A 17807-nucleotide genomic window follows, 5' to 3' on the forward strand; every position below is an offset into this window, starting at 1 on the left:
GCGAGATTTGATGACTCAGCCAGCTGTAAGGCTGAACACAAACACATGATGTTGAGCCTCTAAGCTGAACATATGGTCAATAGAACTGGACCAGCTAGTCAGTACAGAACCAACACATGCTGTCCAATCTCTCTTCAGGCACCGAGCTACTCAACCCCTCGACCTTAATCTCCTTCTCCAATTCATTCTGTCATCTCCTCCCTTCTTTCTCGCGTGTTAACGGCTCCTGACAATTCCTTATTACACAACTCCGTTTAATTTGGGACTGGGGGCACGGAGAGAGGGAGAGACGGAGAGAGAGAGAGAGAGGCAGGGAAAAGAACGATAGAAAAAGAGAGCGTGAGAGTGACTACACGCACAATCACGCATGGCCGTTAGTTTGTGTGCGTGCCCGTACTATTTCCACTCTTTCTCACTGGGGTTCATTTTCCGCTTGCCATGCCAGAGCTCCGAGTGGTAATGTGTGTGAAATCGGTTGAGCGCTGCTCCCCTCTGTCACCGGGTCCCCAACAACATTTCTACATTGTCACCTTCAGCATGCTCTCTCTTCCCATTATGATCACCATCATATTCATCACTGCCGTTCCCGATCCTACTGGGTGGCGCAGTGGTCTAGGGCACTGCATCGCAGTGCTAGCTGCGCCACCAGAGTCTCTGGGTTCGCGCCCAGGCTCTGTCGCAGCCGGCCGCAACCGGGAGGTCCGTGGGGCGACGCACAATTGGCATAGCGTCGTCCGGGTTAGGGAGGGTTTGGCCGGTAGGGATATCCTTGTCTCAGTATGTAAAATGTAATAAAATGTATGTAATAAAAAAATGTATGCACTCTACTGTAAGTCGCTCTGGATAAGAGCGTCTGCTAAATGACTAAAATGTAAATGTAAAATGTAAATGTACTGCTAATGCACTGGGGTTAGATAATACATGAATGTGGCTGTGAAGACAACGGGCCCCAGCCTCAACGATGCAACCGTGTCTGAGCGGAGGGTAAAGCCTGAACGGTGAATAGATGGTGGGTTTGGGTGTAACACACACACACACGTAGACGCAACACACACAGACAGATGCATCACGCACACAATTTAAGACACGCATGCACACACAGCCTCGAAGTCACACCGATTAGCCCTTTCAAACTCCCCAAGCTGAGACTGATGTGAAAGCGTGAGTGTGTATGGCGTAGCGGTGTCTGTAAGAACCTTGTAATCGTCTGTCTAATGTCTTCCATTACACTAACACCGAACAGCCTGCTTTGTAGAGCACCCCTCTCTGGCTACTATGCTGCAGAGGGTGAAGAAAAACCGTGCTTCTGAAATGGCTGGATGTAGCTGCTCTCTTTTTGGCAGGGGTTCCCGTTTTATCAGTACAATTACATGAAGATCAGACTGCCCGCGTGGCGCATGTTGATTTTGTCCACCCACACCAGAAGCGATCAGGACACGTAGGTTGAAACATCAAAACGAACTCTGAACCAACTGTAATAATTTGGGGACAGGTAGAAAAGCATGAAACATTTATGTCAATTTAGCTAGCTAGCTGTTGCTAGCTAATTTGTCCTGGGATATAAACATTGGGTTGTCATTTTACCTGAAATGCACAAAGTCCTCTACTCTGACAATTGATCCACAGATAAAATGGTAAACCGAGTTCGTTTCAAGTAATCTTTCCTCCTTCAGGCTTCTTCGGACTTTATATGGTGGTTGGCAACCAATTTAAGGTGCATTACCACTACTGGACTGGAGTGTGGACCTCAGTTCATCTGATGTAGAAAAATGAATCCATGCTTTTGTCACTTCTAGATTAGAAGCAATGCTGCAATGCTCTACTTTACTGCAATGCTCTACTTTCCAGCTACCCGGATAAAGCACTAAATAAACTTCAGTTAGTGCTAAACACGGCTGCTAGAACCTTGACTAGAACCAAAAAATGTGATCATATTACTCCAGTGCTAGCCTCTCTACACTGACTTCCTGTTAAGGTTAGGGCTGATTTCAAGGTTTTACTGCTAACCTACAAAGCATTACATGTGCTTGCTCCTACCTATCTCTCCAATTTGGTCCTGCCATACATACCTACGTACGCTACAATCATAAGATGCAGGCCTCCTTATTGTCCCTAGAATTTGTAAGCAAACAGCTGGAGGCAGGGCTTTCTCCCATAGCGTTCCATTTTCACAGAATGGTCTGCCTATAATGTCAGAGACGAAGACTCGGTCTCGACCTTTAAGTCTATTGAAGACTGGGCCTCCCGAGTGGCGCAGCGGTCTAAGGCAGTGCTAGCTGCATCACTGCAGATCCTGGTTCGATCCCAGGCTGTGTCGCAGCCGGCTACGACCGGGAGACCCATGAGGCGGCGCACAATTGGCCCAGCGTCGTCCGGGTTAGGGGAGGGTTTGGCCGGCCGGGTTGTACTTGTCCCATCGCGCTCTAGCGACTCCTGTGGCGGGCCGGGCGCAGTGCACACTGACACAGTCAGGTGTACGGTGTTTCCTCCGACACATTGGTGCGGCTGGCTTCCGGATTAAGCGAGCAGTGTGTCAAGAAGCAGTGTAGCTTGGCGGGGTCGTGTTTCGGAGGACGCACTGCTCTCGACCTTCGCCTCACCCGAGGCTGAAAAGGAGTTGCAGAGATGGGACAGGACTGTAACTAACAATTGGATATCACGAAAAAAGGCCCCAAAAAATACACTGCTCAAAAAAATAAAGGGAACACTTAAACAACACAATGTAACTCCAAGTCAATCACACTTCTGTGAAATCAAACTGTCCACTTAGGAAGCAACACTGATTGACAATAAATTTCACATGCTGTTGTGCAAATGGAATAGACAAAAGGTGGAAATTATAGGCAATTAGCAAGACACCCCCAATAAAGGAATGGTTCTGCAGGTGGTGACCACAGACCACTTCTCAGTTCCTATGCTTCCTGGCTGATGTTTTGGTCACTTTTGAATGCTGGCGGTGCTCTCACTCTAGTGGTAGCATGAGACGGAGTCTACAACCCACACAAGTGGCTCAGGTAGTGCAGTTCATCCAGGATGGCACATCAATGCGAGCTGTGGCAAAAAGGTTTGCTGTGTCTGTCAGCGTAGTGTCCAGAGCATGGAGGCGCTACCAGGAGACAGGCCAGTACATCAGGAGACGTGGAGGAGGCCGTAGGAGGGCAACAACCCAGCAGCAGGACCGCTACCTCCGCCTTTGTGCAAGGAGGTGCACTGCCAGAGCCCTGTAAAATGACCTCCAGCAGGCCACAAGTGAGTGGGTTGAGTCAGACGTGATCTTCCTGTCCAGGTTCGTGCCATGGGGGAGATCTTCGTGGGCTATACTCAGCCTTGTCGCAGGGTAGTAAGTGGTTTGCGGATATCCCTCTAGTGGTGTGGGGGCTGTGCTTTGGCAAAGTGGGTGGGGTTATAACCTGCCTGGTTGGCCCTGTCCGGGGGTATCGTCGGACGGGGCCACAGTGTCTCCCGACCCATCCGGTCTCAGCCTCCAGTATCTATGCTGCAATAGTTTATGTGTTAGGGGGCTAGAGTCAGTCTGTTATATCTGGTGTAATTCTCCTGTCTTATCCAGTGTCCTGTGTGAATATAAGTATGCTCCCTCTAATTCTCTCTCTCCCTCTCCCGGAGGACCTGAACCCTAGGACCATGCCTCAGGACTACCAGGCCTGATGACTCCTCACTGTCCCCAGTCTACCTGGTCGTGCTGCTGCTCCAGTTTCAACTGTTCTGCCTGTGGCTATGGAACCCTGACCTGTTCACCGGACGTGCTACCTTGTACCGAACCTGCTGTTTTCGACACTCTCTCTCTACCGCACCTGCTGTCTCAAACTCTGAATGCTCGACTATGAAAATCCAACTGACATTTACTCCTGAGGTGCTGACCTGTTGCACCCTCTACAACCACTGTGATTATTATTATTTGACCCTGCTGGTCATCCATGAACATTTGAACATCTTGGCCATGTACTGTTATAATCTCCACCCGGCCCAGCCAGAAGAAGACTGGCCACCCCTCAGAGCCTGGTTCCTCTCTAGGTTTCTTCCTAGGTTCAAGCCTTACTAGGGAGTTTTTCCTAGCCACCGTGCTTCTACACCTGCATTGCTTGCTGTTTGGGGTTTTAGGCTGGGTTTCTGTATAGCACTTTGTGACATCAGCTGATGTAAGAAGAGCTTTATGAATACATTTGATTGATTGATTGATCTTTCAATCACCCACGTGGGTATATGCTCCTAAAAACCATTGAGGAGATGGGAGAGGCGGGACTTGCAGCGAGGCGGGACTTGCAGCGAGCGGTGTGGTCAGCATGTTACAGTAATGTGGTTTGAATGGCAGGAAGTCAAGACAAATGTGCTATCTCGATAGCCAAAATGTCCGTCTTTTGCCCCGCGGTTTTTATGCCCCGCGGGGGGGTATGCCTTTAATCAGTACACCTTTGCTATGATGTTTGAATGGTTGGAAGTCAAGACAGAAAGCTGTACCAGTTTCTATACAGTAGCTTGGCCCAAATATAAGCTTGTTGTCAACAAGGTTGTGTCAGTCAGAGCCAACTGCCAATAGGTAAGAGACACTCCCAGAAGGACCCAATAGGGATACAGGGGGTATTGGACAGAAACAACACTGGCAATCTGGGACTGTATTCATTGCCTTGTTGCTTTCCCCTCTACCTTTAGACGAGTGCCATGGCATTTCAGCTGAAAAGCAGACGAGGGAACGGGAGAGAGAGAGGGAAAGAGAGAGAGAGAAGGAAAGAGAGAGAGAAGGAAAGAGAGAGAGAGAGAGAGAGAGCGAGAGGGAAAGAGAGAGAGGGGGAAAGAGAGAGCAAGAGAGAGAGCGAGAGCGGGAAAGCGAGAGCGGGAAAGAGAGAGCGAGAGCGGGAAAGAGAGAGCCCGGACCTGCTGGAGCAGTACTGTCAGACCTCGGCCCCGGCAGTAAACCTCAAAAAGATCCAGATCTCAGGGAATTACTCCAAAGCTCTCAATTGGTTCACAAAACCTGTTCTACTAACACACTGAAGCCTCAAGACCAGAACATCCAATCAATCAGAATAAAACAAATTACATTACTTATTGGAAAACAAGCACAAAGCAAAATGCAGTGCTATCTGGCCCTAAATCGACAGTACACAGTGGCAAACTATTTGACCATGGTTACTGATCAAAACCGTAGAAAAACCTTGACAAAGTACAGGCTCAGTGAGCACAGCGTTGCCATTGAGAAGGGTAGACACAGGAAAACCTGTCTCCCTGTAGAGGAAAGGCTGTGCAACCACTGCACAACAGCAGAACCTGAGACAGAGCTGCATTTCCTGACAAAATGTCAAAAATATAGAACAATTAGAGAGTGTCATTTTCCCAAATTTGAAACTTTTATTCAAGGTTTCAAAGACCTCTCTGGTGAGAGTAGGCTACCCGTCCTGTTGGAGGAGGACGCAGAGAGCTTTGGGTTGGCAGCGCACTACATTGCTGCCTGCCATAAGATGAGGGACAGTGTCTGACAGACCAATCAACCTGCACATGTCCTCTATGCTTATCGGTATTGTTGAATGTATGGTTATTTTGACCCTTGGTTATTGTTGTTACTGTTGTCCCGATGACAAGTTTGATTCTTATTATTTTAATATTGTAAATATCCAAAGTAAGCTTTGGCAATACATACATTGTTATGTCATGCCAATAAAGACAATTGAATAGAAAAATAGAGAGAGAGAAAGAGAGAGAGAAAGAGAAAGAGAGAGAAAGAGAAAGAGAAAGAGAAAGAGAAAGAGAGAGAGAGAGAGAGAGAGAGAGAGAGAGAGAGAGAGAGAGAGAGAGAGAGAGAGAGAGAGAGAGGAACGGCACACAGCTGGGCCAGAACAGCTGGCTGCCCAACTTATCAATTTGTCCTGCGTGCTGTGCAAGAAGCTTGATTAAACAGGACATGGAAAGTCTATCTCCCACACACACACACACACACACACACACACACACACACACACACACACACACACACACACACACACACACACACACACACACACACACACCTCCTCAAGGTGTAATAACACTGATGTATAACGGTGGGTCGTGCCAAGTCCCTCTAGGGGATAAGAGAAGACGCAGCACAGCACACAGGGAGGAGGAATAGAGATAGCCCTTGGCTAACAGCAAATAAGCACAGGGAAAGATCAAAGGAAAGAGAAGTGAGGGAAAAGGGGTCATGCACAGCTCAAGTAGAGAGAAAGAGTGGGAGAGCGGTAGAGAGTGAGTTGTCAGCACGGTAGGGGAGAGAGAAAGATCATTCTACTTCCTGAAGTTTTAATAATACAAGCACTGTAACGCTGAGCTCTGCCAACTGCCTGGTGGCTAAATATACAACACAGATACTGTCTAGTGAAGAGAAAGAGATGCTTAGCAGCATCTACAATGCCAGTAGTGGAGGATGTTATGGAGGAGGCAGTCACAGAGGGAGCGGTAGAGAGGTCAAACACACACCCACACACACCACTGTATTCACATTGTTGTCAATACTCCTGGACGGGTTGGCACCGGGGTCCATTTTCCAAGCCGTTAGCAAGGAGCCCTTGGACCATACACTGTGTAGTGGTCCTCTGTAGCTCAGTTGGTAGAGCAAGGCGCTTGCAACTCCAGGATAGTGGGCTTGATTCCCGGGACCACCCATAGGTAAAATGTATGCACGCCTGACTAAGTCGCTTTGGATTAAAAGCGCCAGCTAAATGGCATATAATATTCCAAGCTGTTTGCTAATGCTAAGTCAAAATGTGGCTACCTACACACACACTACGCAAAACAAGCAAATAAACAGAATAATTCGATGGGTGACAAATACACACAAAAAAGAGCAACCATATTTATGGTTTTTCTGTTTGGTTTCAGGTGAATAGCTTACAATGCCTTGTCTTTCACATTTCAGTGCTCTCCCCTCACCCTGTCTCCCCTCCCCCTCTTATCTTTCTCTCCCTCACTCTCTCAATGCACATTAATAAATCATGAAGCACTTAATACAGTAAATGCGAGCAATGAATTGTTTCTGTGCCTTTCTGACAGGAGGTATTAATGAATATTAATGAGGCTAAAAGAGGTTTGCTTTGCATACGTACACACACCAACACAAAAAGCTAAGAACACACACACACACACCAACACATACACAAAAAGCTAAGGACACACACACCAACACATACACAAAAAGCTAAGGACACACACACACACACACACACACACACACACACACACACACACACACACACACACACACACACACACACACACACACACACACACACACACACACACACACACACACACACACACACACACCAAAAGGCCGTCATTATTTCAGGCCATCATTTTGCTCTGTCTTATATTCAAATGTCAGGGTTAGATTTGCAGGCGGAAGGAGGGATGGAGGGAGGGGGGGTGGAATCAATAATTTATGGGCCCATATTCAGATGACTTGCTCTCTGCTGCTAATGCTAATTGATGAATGGGATAAATCACCATTCTGGGGGGGAGGAAGAGGGACATTTTAAAGGTCCTGGGGATGAAACAGACAGATGGCTGGGGAGGAATGAATGATCACAGTCACACCTAGTGCTAATGGAGGGGACATGCTAGATGTAGCACTGTACAATGACCGCGGCAACGCAGAACCCAACCTAAAGTCTTGCTGTCACCGGAAATAACGAGCGAAAGCCTCCGTGTTCTTAGCACAAACTGGGGGCTACAACAACACAGCAGATCTCTAAAGCCGCAACGACGACGTCGCAAACAATGTTACGTCATCCACACAAGCAGCACCTTCACAATCAAAGAGGACGGCTGCTGCAAGATGTCATGGTAATCAAAGGCCTTTCCAAGCAGCCTGCGGGGGGGGGGGGGGGGGGGGGGGGGGGGGAGACCTGTTGCCACAAGAAAAAGGCAACCAGTGAAGAACAAACACCATTGTAAATACAACCCATTATTATGCTCATTTATTTTCCCTTTTGTACTTTAACCATTTGTACATTGTTACAACACTGTATATATATATATATATATATATATATATATATATATATATATACATATATATATATATATATATATATATATATATATATATATATATATAAATAATATGACATTTGTAATGTCTTTATTCTTCTGAAACTTCTGTTAGTGTAATGTTTACTCTTAATTTTTATTGTTTATTATCTACCTCACTTGCTTTGGCAATGTTAACATATGTTTCCCATGCCAATAAAGCCCCTTGAATTTATAGATCTCTATCTATCTATCGCGAGAGAGAGCGAGAGAGAGAGACAAACATACACAAGTTCTGAAGGGAGATGCTGTTTACAAAGTTTAATACTCCTACTTATACCTCCTCTCCCAGACTCCTCTCGTTTCTCCCGACTCGCTAACCTCCTCCTAAGAACCCACCTGGGTGATGCTTCGGCTGCAGTAAAGCGGCAGAAAATCAACCACACATCAGCAGTGATCAGGAACAGTCCCTCTGCCTCTCGGACATCTCAGACACTGCAGTCTCCACCTTCTAACCGGCAGGTGAAACAAAAAAGCCGGAGCTGCTGCTGCGTTATTTAAACACAAACATTAGCCATCCAGCTAGCCAGGAAAGGCAAACAAACGGACTTAACGTCATAACTTTGACATTGAAGACCACAATATTTATCTGAACAAAACAGATTTATCAAAAATAAAAAGTTTATTATATATTTTTTAAACACTTACAAATGCGTAAAATATTTACAAAATGTACATGTCTGCCTAGGTGACCTCACAGCACCATGCCAACCACAGAACTCTTTGTTCATTTAAGCAATAACACCCAAGGAGGTGTGGTATATTGGCCATATACCACAAACCTCCGAGGTGCTTTATTGCTATTATAAACTGGTTACCAATGTAATTAGAGCAGTAAAAATAAAGGTTTTGTCATACCCGTGATATACGGTCTGATATACCATGGCTGTAAGCCAATCAGCATTCAGGGCTCGAACCACCCAGTTTATAATATGAAGCAGAATTGTGGCTTTGGACACAACACAACCAAGGCTAGAGTAAACACTGAGAAAAGTTTCAAATCGGATGTTGATGAGATAGATCTCACTAGACATATTCTACTAATGTAAATCCACCCACTCAGTCGCTCTCCCTCCCTTTCTCACAGCCTCCTCTATGCCTCTCACACTTTCTTCCTCCCACTATCCCTCTCCCCCCGTCTCTCATTTCCCTGGGCTTATCTGCGTGTGGTGGAACAATGGGATGATGGCAGACGAGGGCTTCAATTACAGGATATTACACCGCTCTTCTTTCTCCTCTCATCCCTCTCTCCATCCTAATCACACTAAACAATTACCGGGGACTTCAGTATAAAGAGGGATGCACTCATTTTGGTTCTCTCGCTCCCTCTCTCTCAAACTTTCCATCGGTCCTTATCATTCTCTTCATCTCTCGCTTTACCTTTTCCCACCCTCTCTCCATCTCGCTTTCTCTCCCCATCTTGCCCTTTCCCAACTCTCCATCTTTCTGTATAGCATTCCTCATCAGTACCAGTCATTCAGTTGGCTACAGCCCCAGCCATCCCATGCAGTCCCTGCTCACTGAAGGGCTCTTTGTGATATCCCCCTCTCTCACTCGACCTTCATTCAACGTTCCATTCATCCATTGCTTTCCATACCCATCTTTCCCTTGCTTCTACTCCTCCATCCCTCAGTCTAATTCAGTCCCTTCATTGGATTAGAGATTATCAAGAGAGCTCCATGTTCTTGTGAACCGAGTCCTGGACTGCACATCTTAGCTAAATGGCTCTGCCCCCCCCCCCCCCCCCCCTTCTGCGCTCCATTCATTTGTTCATGCCTCCCTCATCCATCTATCAGTTTCCCGTTTTAAAGCATCTTTTCATTTGATAAGTGTTCTTATCTAACCATGTGGCAGAGGTCCCTGCCGTCTTTGGGCCGAGTCAAAGTGTGTGCGTCATTCAATATTTTCCCTTCATCTTATCCCTCTACATCAGATCTAGCCTTGTGTCTGAGGAGGGATTGGCTACGACATCTCCGGGGTGTGTTTGTGTCCCGTCTCTCTGATGGATTGCTTCCATTTAGCCCGGCAGCCGGGCCATTTGTTTCACATTCACAACCAGGTCTGATCAAGCACGCACACTCCCTCACTACTTAAGCCATTCACACACACACACACAAATGTGCGCCAAAACCAAATCAGAGTTGCAGTAGCCCTATATGCAAATAGACCATTGCCATATATGGATCTGTACCATTTACGTTGAACTGGACTGTGTTTACAGCATGAGCGGTCGTGAGTAGATGTGCTTATTTTGAGATCAAAGCGAGAGCTGCATGTAGCCACGTGTGCACATTTTGTTCATATTCTTTACTATTTAGTGAGTTATTAGCCCAGTTATAGATAATTTGTAGTCAGCAATGGGGGAGTGATTGCTTCCTACAAGAGCACAAAACATGTACATTTCTAGCCATCTTTAAAGGGGAGTCAGGTAAAGAGCACGTTTGTCTTAAAGGGGAAGTTTTGTAATTTGAGACAGGCTTAAGCTAAGTAGCCAATCAGCAGAGGGTAGCATCATTTGTCTGATTCTCTGTAATAATGGGAATAATTATGCATTTTATTTTGTAAAGTGGTTTCTTGCAGCAAACTACACAACATGTTCAGTCATCTTGTCTGAAGGACAAGTGGATAAACAAGTTAAGCCCTGCATGTTTTTTTTCAAAAGTCTAATGGAATGTAGGCCTACACTGAAAACCACACATTGGCTGCTACTGTAGGCTGAATGATAGAACAGCTAATTCATGTTCAAATATGAGATGCATTTTCTTCATTGGCTTTGATGGTATGCCACTCTGGTAGACCTACATTATGATACAATAGCCACAGTAGCCTACTTGACCACAGTTAAAACTGTAACTATAACTTTAAGCGGTGTTCACAGTAAACGCTAAGTGGACCTGAAATTTGCTCAGTGCAGAATCTTATTGTTAGGGAACATTGCTCACCCCCCATACACAAACACCAGCACATATGTACATCATTCCCTACCTTCTGACACCATTCAAACATGTACACGTCAGCAAATGCGTTAGCATTCACACAAGCACGTGCGTGTATTAGTATTATAAGCACGTGCAAAACACTCAAAGTCTAACCAGTCTCCCATTGTATTACTGAAGTCTGAAAATAAGAGATGATTTCTTACAAGCGTCTGTTCAGTCAATTACCTCAACCAACCGGTGCCCCCGCGCATTGACTCTGTACCGGCACCTCCTGTATATAGCCTCGCTATTGTTATTTTACTGCTGCTCTTTAATTATTTGTTACTTTTATTTCTTATTTTTTTCTTAAAACTGCATTGTTGGTTAAGGGCTTGTAAGTAAGGTCAAAAGGTCTACACCTGTTGTATTCGGCGCATGTGTGTGTGTGTGTGTGTGTGTGTGTGTGTGTGTGTGTGTGTGTGTGTGACACAGCAGGGAGGCAGGTCTCAGTCATTTACATGGCAATTTCAGGTTGAGCGCCTGCGAAATGAGATCCAATCTGAGATGCTCCTTTTTGACAGAAGCTCTGCCATATGTGTGTGTTTGTGTGTGTTGGTCTAGCTCCAGCCCATCAAATATGTTGACTAAAAATACTATTGCTGAGATTGAAGACAGGCCAGGCAAAGATAAAGCCCATTGATTTGTCTCAGAGGAAGATTATGCACGCGTCGTGCTGCTTTAAGTGAAGCTCCACTTCTCGTGATTTCCAACGGCAATATCCAATGTCATCCACCGGCCTCGTTGTTGCACATAACACATACGAGGAAGTAGCATGTCTACGCCTTGAGCAATAGTTAAGAAGCATGGAGTCGTACGGGGAATGTTTGATTCGAGGAAAACTTGAGAGAAAAATAAACAAAAAGAACACACTGAAGGAAGGAAATGGTAAAAACTGAAAACCCAGCAAAGCGTACCTCAAGACCTCAGCCGTAATACAATTTGACGCGCTACCTCCCAATTGACATTCTCAAATATTCAATAATATATGCAAATGGCGTCGGTTGTATTCACGCCGCGGAAAGCATTATGAAAAAGTGTGCACACACTCGCCCGTCTCGCTTTCTTACGCACCAACCCCAGTCGAACAGACCCGCTTTAATGCTGTCGATTCGTAATGAGCTCCAAGAGGATAAAACAGAAGCTAAAATGTATCATTATTTCAAATGGACCAGTTTCTTTAAGCCGGTGACCCAGATACGGCCCCAAACATTGACAAATGGATTCTACGTCAACGACGAGACCAGGAGATGCAAGCTTCTGACCCTGATTGGACAGATTTCCAATGACAGGGTAATTGATTCAAGGATAAGGTGGAGAAGAGGACAGCCTTGAATGTGTGCTGTGACGCTTTCCCCAGTTCCAAGAGTTCAGACGACGCAGGTTCAGATTCACGACCATCATACCCATCAAGACCTCCTCCAAAAGGAACGACAACACAATAGCAGAGAAATAAAACAGTGCATGTCTGATCTGACTGAGTATGTTGGTTAACTGACACCGTTTATCAAGGACTGGAGAATAGTGCAGGCAGCTTTACATTGTTTCTTTATTGGAATAACCAGACATCTTTGTATTGATCCCCCAAAAATGTATTGGGGGAGGGGTCAATCAGCTTTAATATGGAAGCTCTAAATCTGTCTTTAGCCAGGTTGAATGTGCAGCGGGGCAGACAGACATAGTGCATGTAATAATCGTAGCAGTATTTAGTAGTAGACGTAGTGATTCCACAGTGTATGGCTGTGGGCCTGGTGGTCTGTCTGTCAGCTAGTCTTTGTGAAGATCAATGGAGAGGAGGTCAGGGATTATCACAGCTCTGGAGCTGAGGGAGAGATCTGTGAATAAGTCATTTAGAGTGTGTGTGTGTGTGTCTCAGAGTGTGTAAACATTTTAAGATAAAGGTCAAAAGGCTAGTAGCACACACAGGGCCAGGCTAACATATGGACAGAGGTCTTCACGGTCGGCGAGATGCTCCCGTCTCCCCTGAGTGCACTCAAGTTCACCTTTGACCTACGTAGACCAGGGGTGTAAGGTCGCCCACAAGTGGGCCCTGTTCCCAAGGGAGAAACAAAAACATAGGTGGGGGGGGGGAGGGGGGGGTGACCCTGTCTGTCTGATGAGGGAATGTTTCTCCAGTAGAGAGATGGATGAGCTTGGAGCAGAGTTTGGAGCCGTGGCCCCTTGCTGGGTTTAATGGCTCATTGTTGTATCAGCACACACACAACAAACAGCTACACGTATTTGACTCGCATAATGTGTCATTACTACTTCAACCAACACCGACCCTCCCACACACACTTTGCCCTCCCACACACACTTTGCCCACCCTCTCAGCATGACAACACCCTATCATGAATGAGCCCTTGCCCAGCTGTCTCACTCACACACACACACACACACACACACACACACACACACACACACACACACACACACACACACACACACACACACACACACACACACACACACACACACACACACACAGACAGACAGACAGAGAGACAATTAACGGGGTTTGTCAGGCCCGCTGTTTGAACAAAAATAGGCCCAAAACACAATCAGGGGCCGCAATTAAGCTGTGAAGGTAAAACACAGCTGCCCTTGTTGTGTTATTAACAAACTCTTTCATTAATTTCCTCTCCTTTTTTCCATTTATTCCTTAGCAGCCTGTCCGCCTTTTAATTAAGACACACAAGATGGCATCGGGAGGAGTGTGCTGAAGTCAAGCGATTAAGAGAAAGAGAAAGAGGGGAAAAGAAAAGAGGGGAGGGAAGTAGGATGGAGGGAGGGAGAGGGGAAAATGGAGAGGTAGGAAAAAAATGAAGTCAAGCATTTAAGAGAAAAGGAGATGACTAAGGAGGAGGGATAAAGCAGGGGAGGAGGAGGGGGACCATGTTGGAGAGAGGGGAAGGGTAAACAGAGGAGATTTTATTTCCTCTATATGTGCTGAATAACACCATCTCTTATACTCAAACAACCTTCTCTTGAATAGGTTTTTTGTTTTCACGACTACATTGAAAACCCAGCATTTTATCAGCAAATTATCATTCGGCAAATGAGAACGGTATGGCATTTCAGATCTGGTGTTCATTTGGGCTGGGAATTGCCAGGGACCTCACAATACGATATTATCATGATACTTAGGTACGATGTGCACTGTGATTCTCATGATTATACTGTATATGTATTGCGATTCGATGCGCCAAACATATTTCTCACCATATGTCTGTTGCAGAGGGACAAGAGGGAGCCATGAGAAAAACTAGCTTAGATCCTGTTTGGTTCTGAACAAACAGCGTAAAACTCACTCGTCAAAGCTCAAACCAAGTTTATTCACCCACTGGGTCAAACAGCTGCATAAGACAAAGACATGTTTGCACAGGCACATATATTTATACCCTCCTTCTCGCCGGCGTCTCCTCCTTGCACCTCTAGACAGCCAATACATTTCAGTTGCTAGGCGTGACTTAAGTGGTGACTGCTCCTTCTCACTTCATCTGACCTGGGCCCACATTCCTCACTCCTCCCTAATCCACAGCTATCCAACTTCATCATTGACTGAAACCAGACTCTTTGCATCTCTCCATCGGATACATGAGATTTGACAATACAATGATCTGATAGTTTACATTCTTTCTGCACTCACCTTTCTCACTCAGTAGATTTCCATACACCCAGTTCTAATATGGTAACACAAATAAGGATATTTTAAGTTAGAATCCAACAATCATGGAAATAAAAGTGCTGAAAACTAATCGGCTCCCTATTTAAAAAAAGATGGAGAACAAGCTATGAATGAAAAATATTGGAGTTTTTGTTGCGACAGTCAAAACTGTAAGATATATTGTCAAAAACAATATACCGATGACTCCTGCTGTAAGTGATACAAGCAGCACTACTCAGACCAGAGCAGGTGCTCCCAGACAGACCGCCAGACTGGCTTTAATAAAGAACCTTGGAGGCTAGAAAAGCATGTACCAGGAAGTGAAACTGTCAGTGCTCGACTGAAATAGGTGCCGGTACTCTTTGTAATTAGGCACAGGAACTCAAGCAGTATAACATTTGAGGTGCTGGTACTCAGTTCCGATGAGCACTGAGTGAAACTATTTCGAATCAGGCTGTACACATACTTTAGACCACAGTCAGTCAGCACACTGTTTCAAATTATTTTATCTTCAAGGACGGGCCATAAAAAAAACCACCAGATAGTAAAACTGAGCTGGAATGAATAGAATTACCAGAATGTGCAATCAAAAACTACAATCAAAATCAAAGAAAAATATGCAAACCGTACACACTCTCCAAACCAACTCGTCACGTGATGTATAAAAAGCGTAGAGGTCAGCGGCGGTTCACGCACTCTACCCATGTTGTTCTAGTTGTGTGGGCGTTTGCGTCGATGTCTTCCTCCCCCAGAGCGGTTTCTGAATCTCTCAATTCACCTCGGTCTCTCGCTCCCTCTGGGCTGAACTTCCCTCCTCTTTGAGCACTCTGTCGCTCCGAGCAAGGCTGCTTAGTACTTCAGAAAAAACAATCCCTCTTTACTTTTCAATCCACACCGGGAGGATCACTCACTGGCAAGAAGAGAACAGTGATTGTGCAGACGTTGTATTCAACTTCTGTACGCTACATGCAGTATTGATCGCAGGTGGTTCAACATAGGTTATTGTACTTCTCCTAAACTTAACACTAGCTGAGAATTCGAGGAACCGTTTGGGTATTGTAGCAGCCTCTGTGGTAGAAGAAGCTGTTGATGAATTTATCACCCACAACTGGTGTTTGAGAAACTGTAATTAAGGTCTTTCTATTGAATTTTTAAGAAAACAAGTGGCATTCTATGACAGTGCCACATTGAAAGTCACTGAGCTCTTCAGTAAGGCCATTCTATTGCCAATGTTTGTCTATTGAGATTACATGGTTTAGTGCTCGATTTTATACACCTGTCAGCAACGGGTGTGGTTGAAATAGCCAAATCCACTAACTTGAAGGGGTGTCCTCATACTTTTGTATATATAGAGTTACTTAGAACAACAAACATGTTTTTCCCCCTCTGATGTCTTTGCACTAGCAATAGAACAGCAGAACATGTACTGATCATTTTTTCTCCCACGATGCTGGACGTTCCTCTCCGTTTCGTCAACAAAAATTAAACAATAACAACGGCGCTGGGCCGAACAGCGGCGCTGATTCGATTATGTAGATTCCAGCTTTGACTGTTCAGTGGACTCAACCGTGATGAACATCTGTCCGTGCTATGAGTACCCAGATGAGTGAGCTTCTGTTATAGCCCTGAGGCCTCACTGTCCTGGTTCATCCATCCCTGACCCTGTTCTATCCTCCACTATGTACTCTCCCCTATGGCAGTAAAGGCACGTCCGCCACTGTTCTAACGGACTAGATTATCACGAGAGACTAACATGCTGACCAGACACGTCACGTGCGCGAGCGTCGCAAAATAAATTTAGAAATCCATGTTATTCAAGTATTGCGCCAACGAGCGTCTGCGACGCCAAGGGCTAAAATAGAAGTCGTTCCTATTTCTGACGCAGATCGCGCTGAAAGTCATCTCCTCATTGGTTTAGAGAAGCAGGTACCCACGTGCCATCTCCTCATTGGTTATACCCACGTGGGTGATTGAGAGGCGAACTTTGTTGCCGGTTGTCGTGGTAATACAATGAAAGTATAGATGCGATCACCATATACAGTGTGGCAAAAAAGTATTTAGTCAGCCACCAATTGTGCAAGTTCTCCCACTTAAAAAGATGAGAGAGGCCTGTAATTTTCATCATAGGTACACTTCAACTATGACAGACAAATAAATTCAAATAAATTCATTAAAAAATAAATTCATTAAAAATCCTACAATGTGATTTTCTGGATTTTTTTTTCTCATTTAGTCTGTCATAGTTGAAGTGTACCTATGATAAAAATTACAGGCCTCTCATCTTTTTAAGTGGGAAAACTTGCACAATTGGTGGCTGACTAAATACTTTTTTGCCCCACTAAGTTCAAAGATGAAAAAGCCTGGAAGGAGGAGAGATGACTAGAAACGATTCGGTTGTCCGTTTTATGTGTGGATTAATTGTCGGAGTAGAGGTTCTTGTGCATTTCAGGTAAAACAACTCAATGTTTATATCCCAGGAAAATTAGCTAGCAACAGCAAGCTAGCAAAATAGAACAAATGAACGTTAGCTAGCAAGTGCAAGCTAGTTAGCTAAATTGCCATACATGTTTAATGCTTTTCGACCTGTCCCCAAATTAATGTAATTGGTTCAGAGATTGTTTTGATATTTTAACCTGCGTGTCGTGATCGCGTTTGGTGTGGGGGGACAAAATAAATGTATGCACGATGGCGCACGCGCGCAGCCGGTTTGGGTTCCGTGTAAAGCCGTAAGTATTTTGGGGTTAAATTCAGGAATGAGAAACACAGCTATCATTCATACAAAACAGATTGTGGACTCTCGCGTGCCCACATACATGCAAAATGCACACCGCTGACAAACAAATGTGCGCAGATGCACACACACACACCCCCCACCCCCAGGGAGGAAGCTGATTGGTTTCTCATCAAGCCAGACAAAGGAGGTCATTATACACAAGTCGAGAGATTGCCAAAAATCCCATCAATTGTCCTTCACCTCTCTACGTCTCCTGCTACATCTTGCCCCCCCCCCCCGGGTCTCCCCTTTCCTCTCTCGCTCCCCTCAATCTCTTCCCTTCATTCCTGTCATTCGACCCTCATGTTCCCTC

General features: G+C 45.3%; 1 protein-coding gene across 1 annotated transcript in view; it reads right to left on the minus strand.

The window, feature by feature from the left end:
• Window positions 1-17807, minus strand: part of LOC120022166 (ephrin type-A receptor 7-like) — a 108658-nt gene that overhangs the window by 44955 nt on the left and 45896 nt on the right. The window lies entirely within an intron of this gene.

This window comes from Salvelinus namaycush, chromosome 27 (assembly GCF_016432855.1).
Source record: "Salvelinus namaycush isolate Seneca chromosome 27, SaNama_1.0, whole genome shotgun sequence".
NCBI lineage: Eukaryota > Metazoa > Chordata > Actinopteri > Salmoniformes > Salmonidae > Salvelinus > Salvelinus namaycush.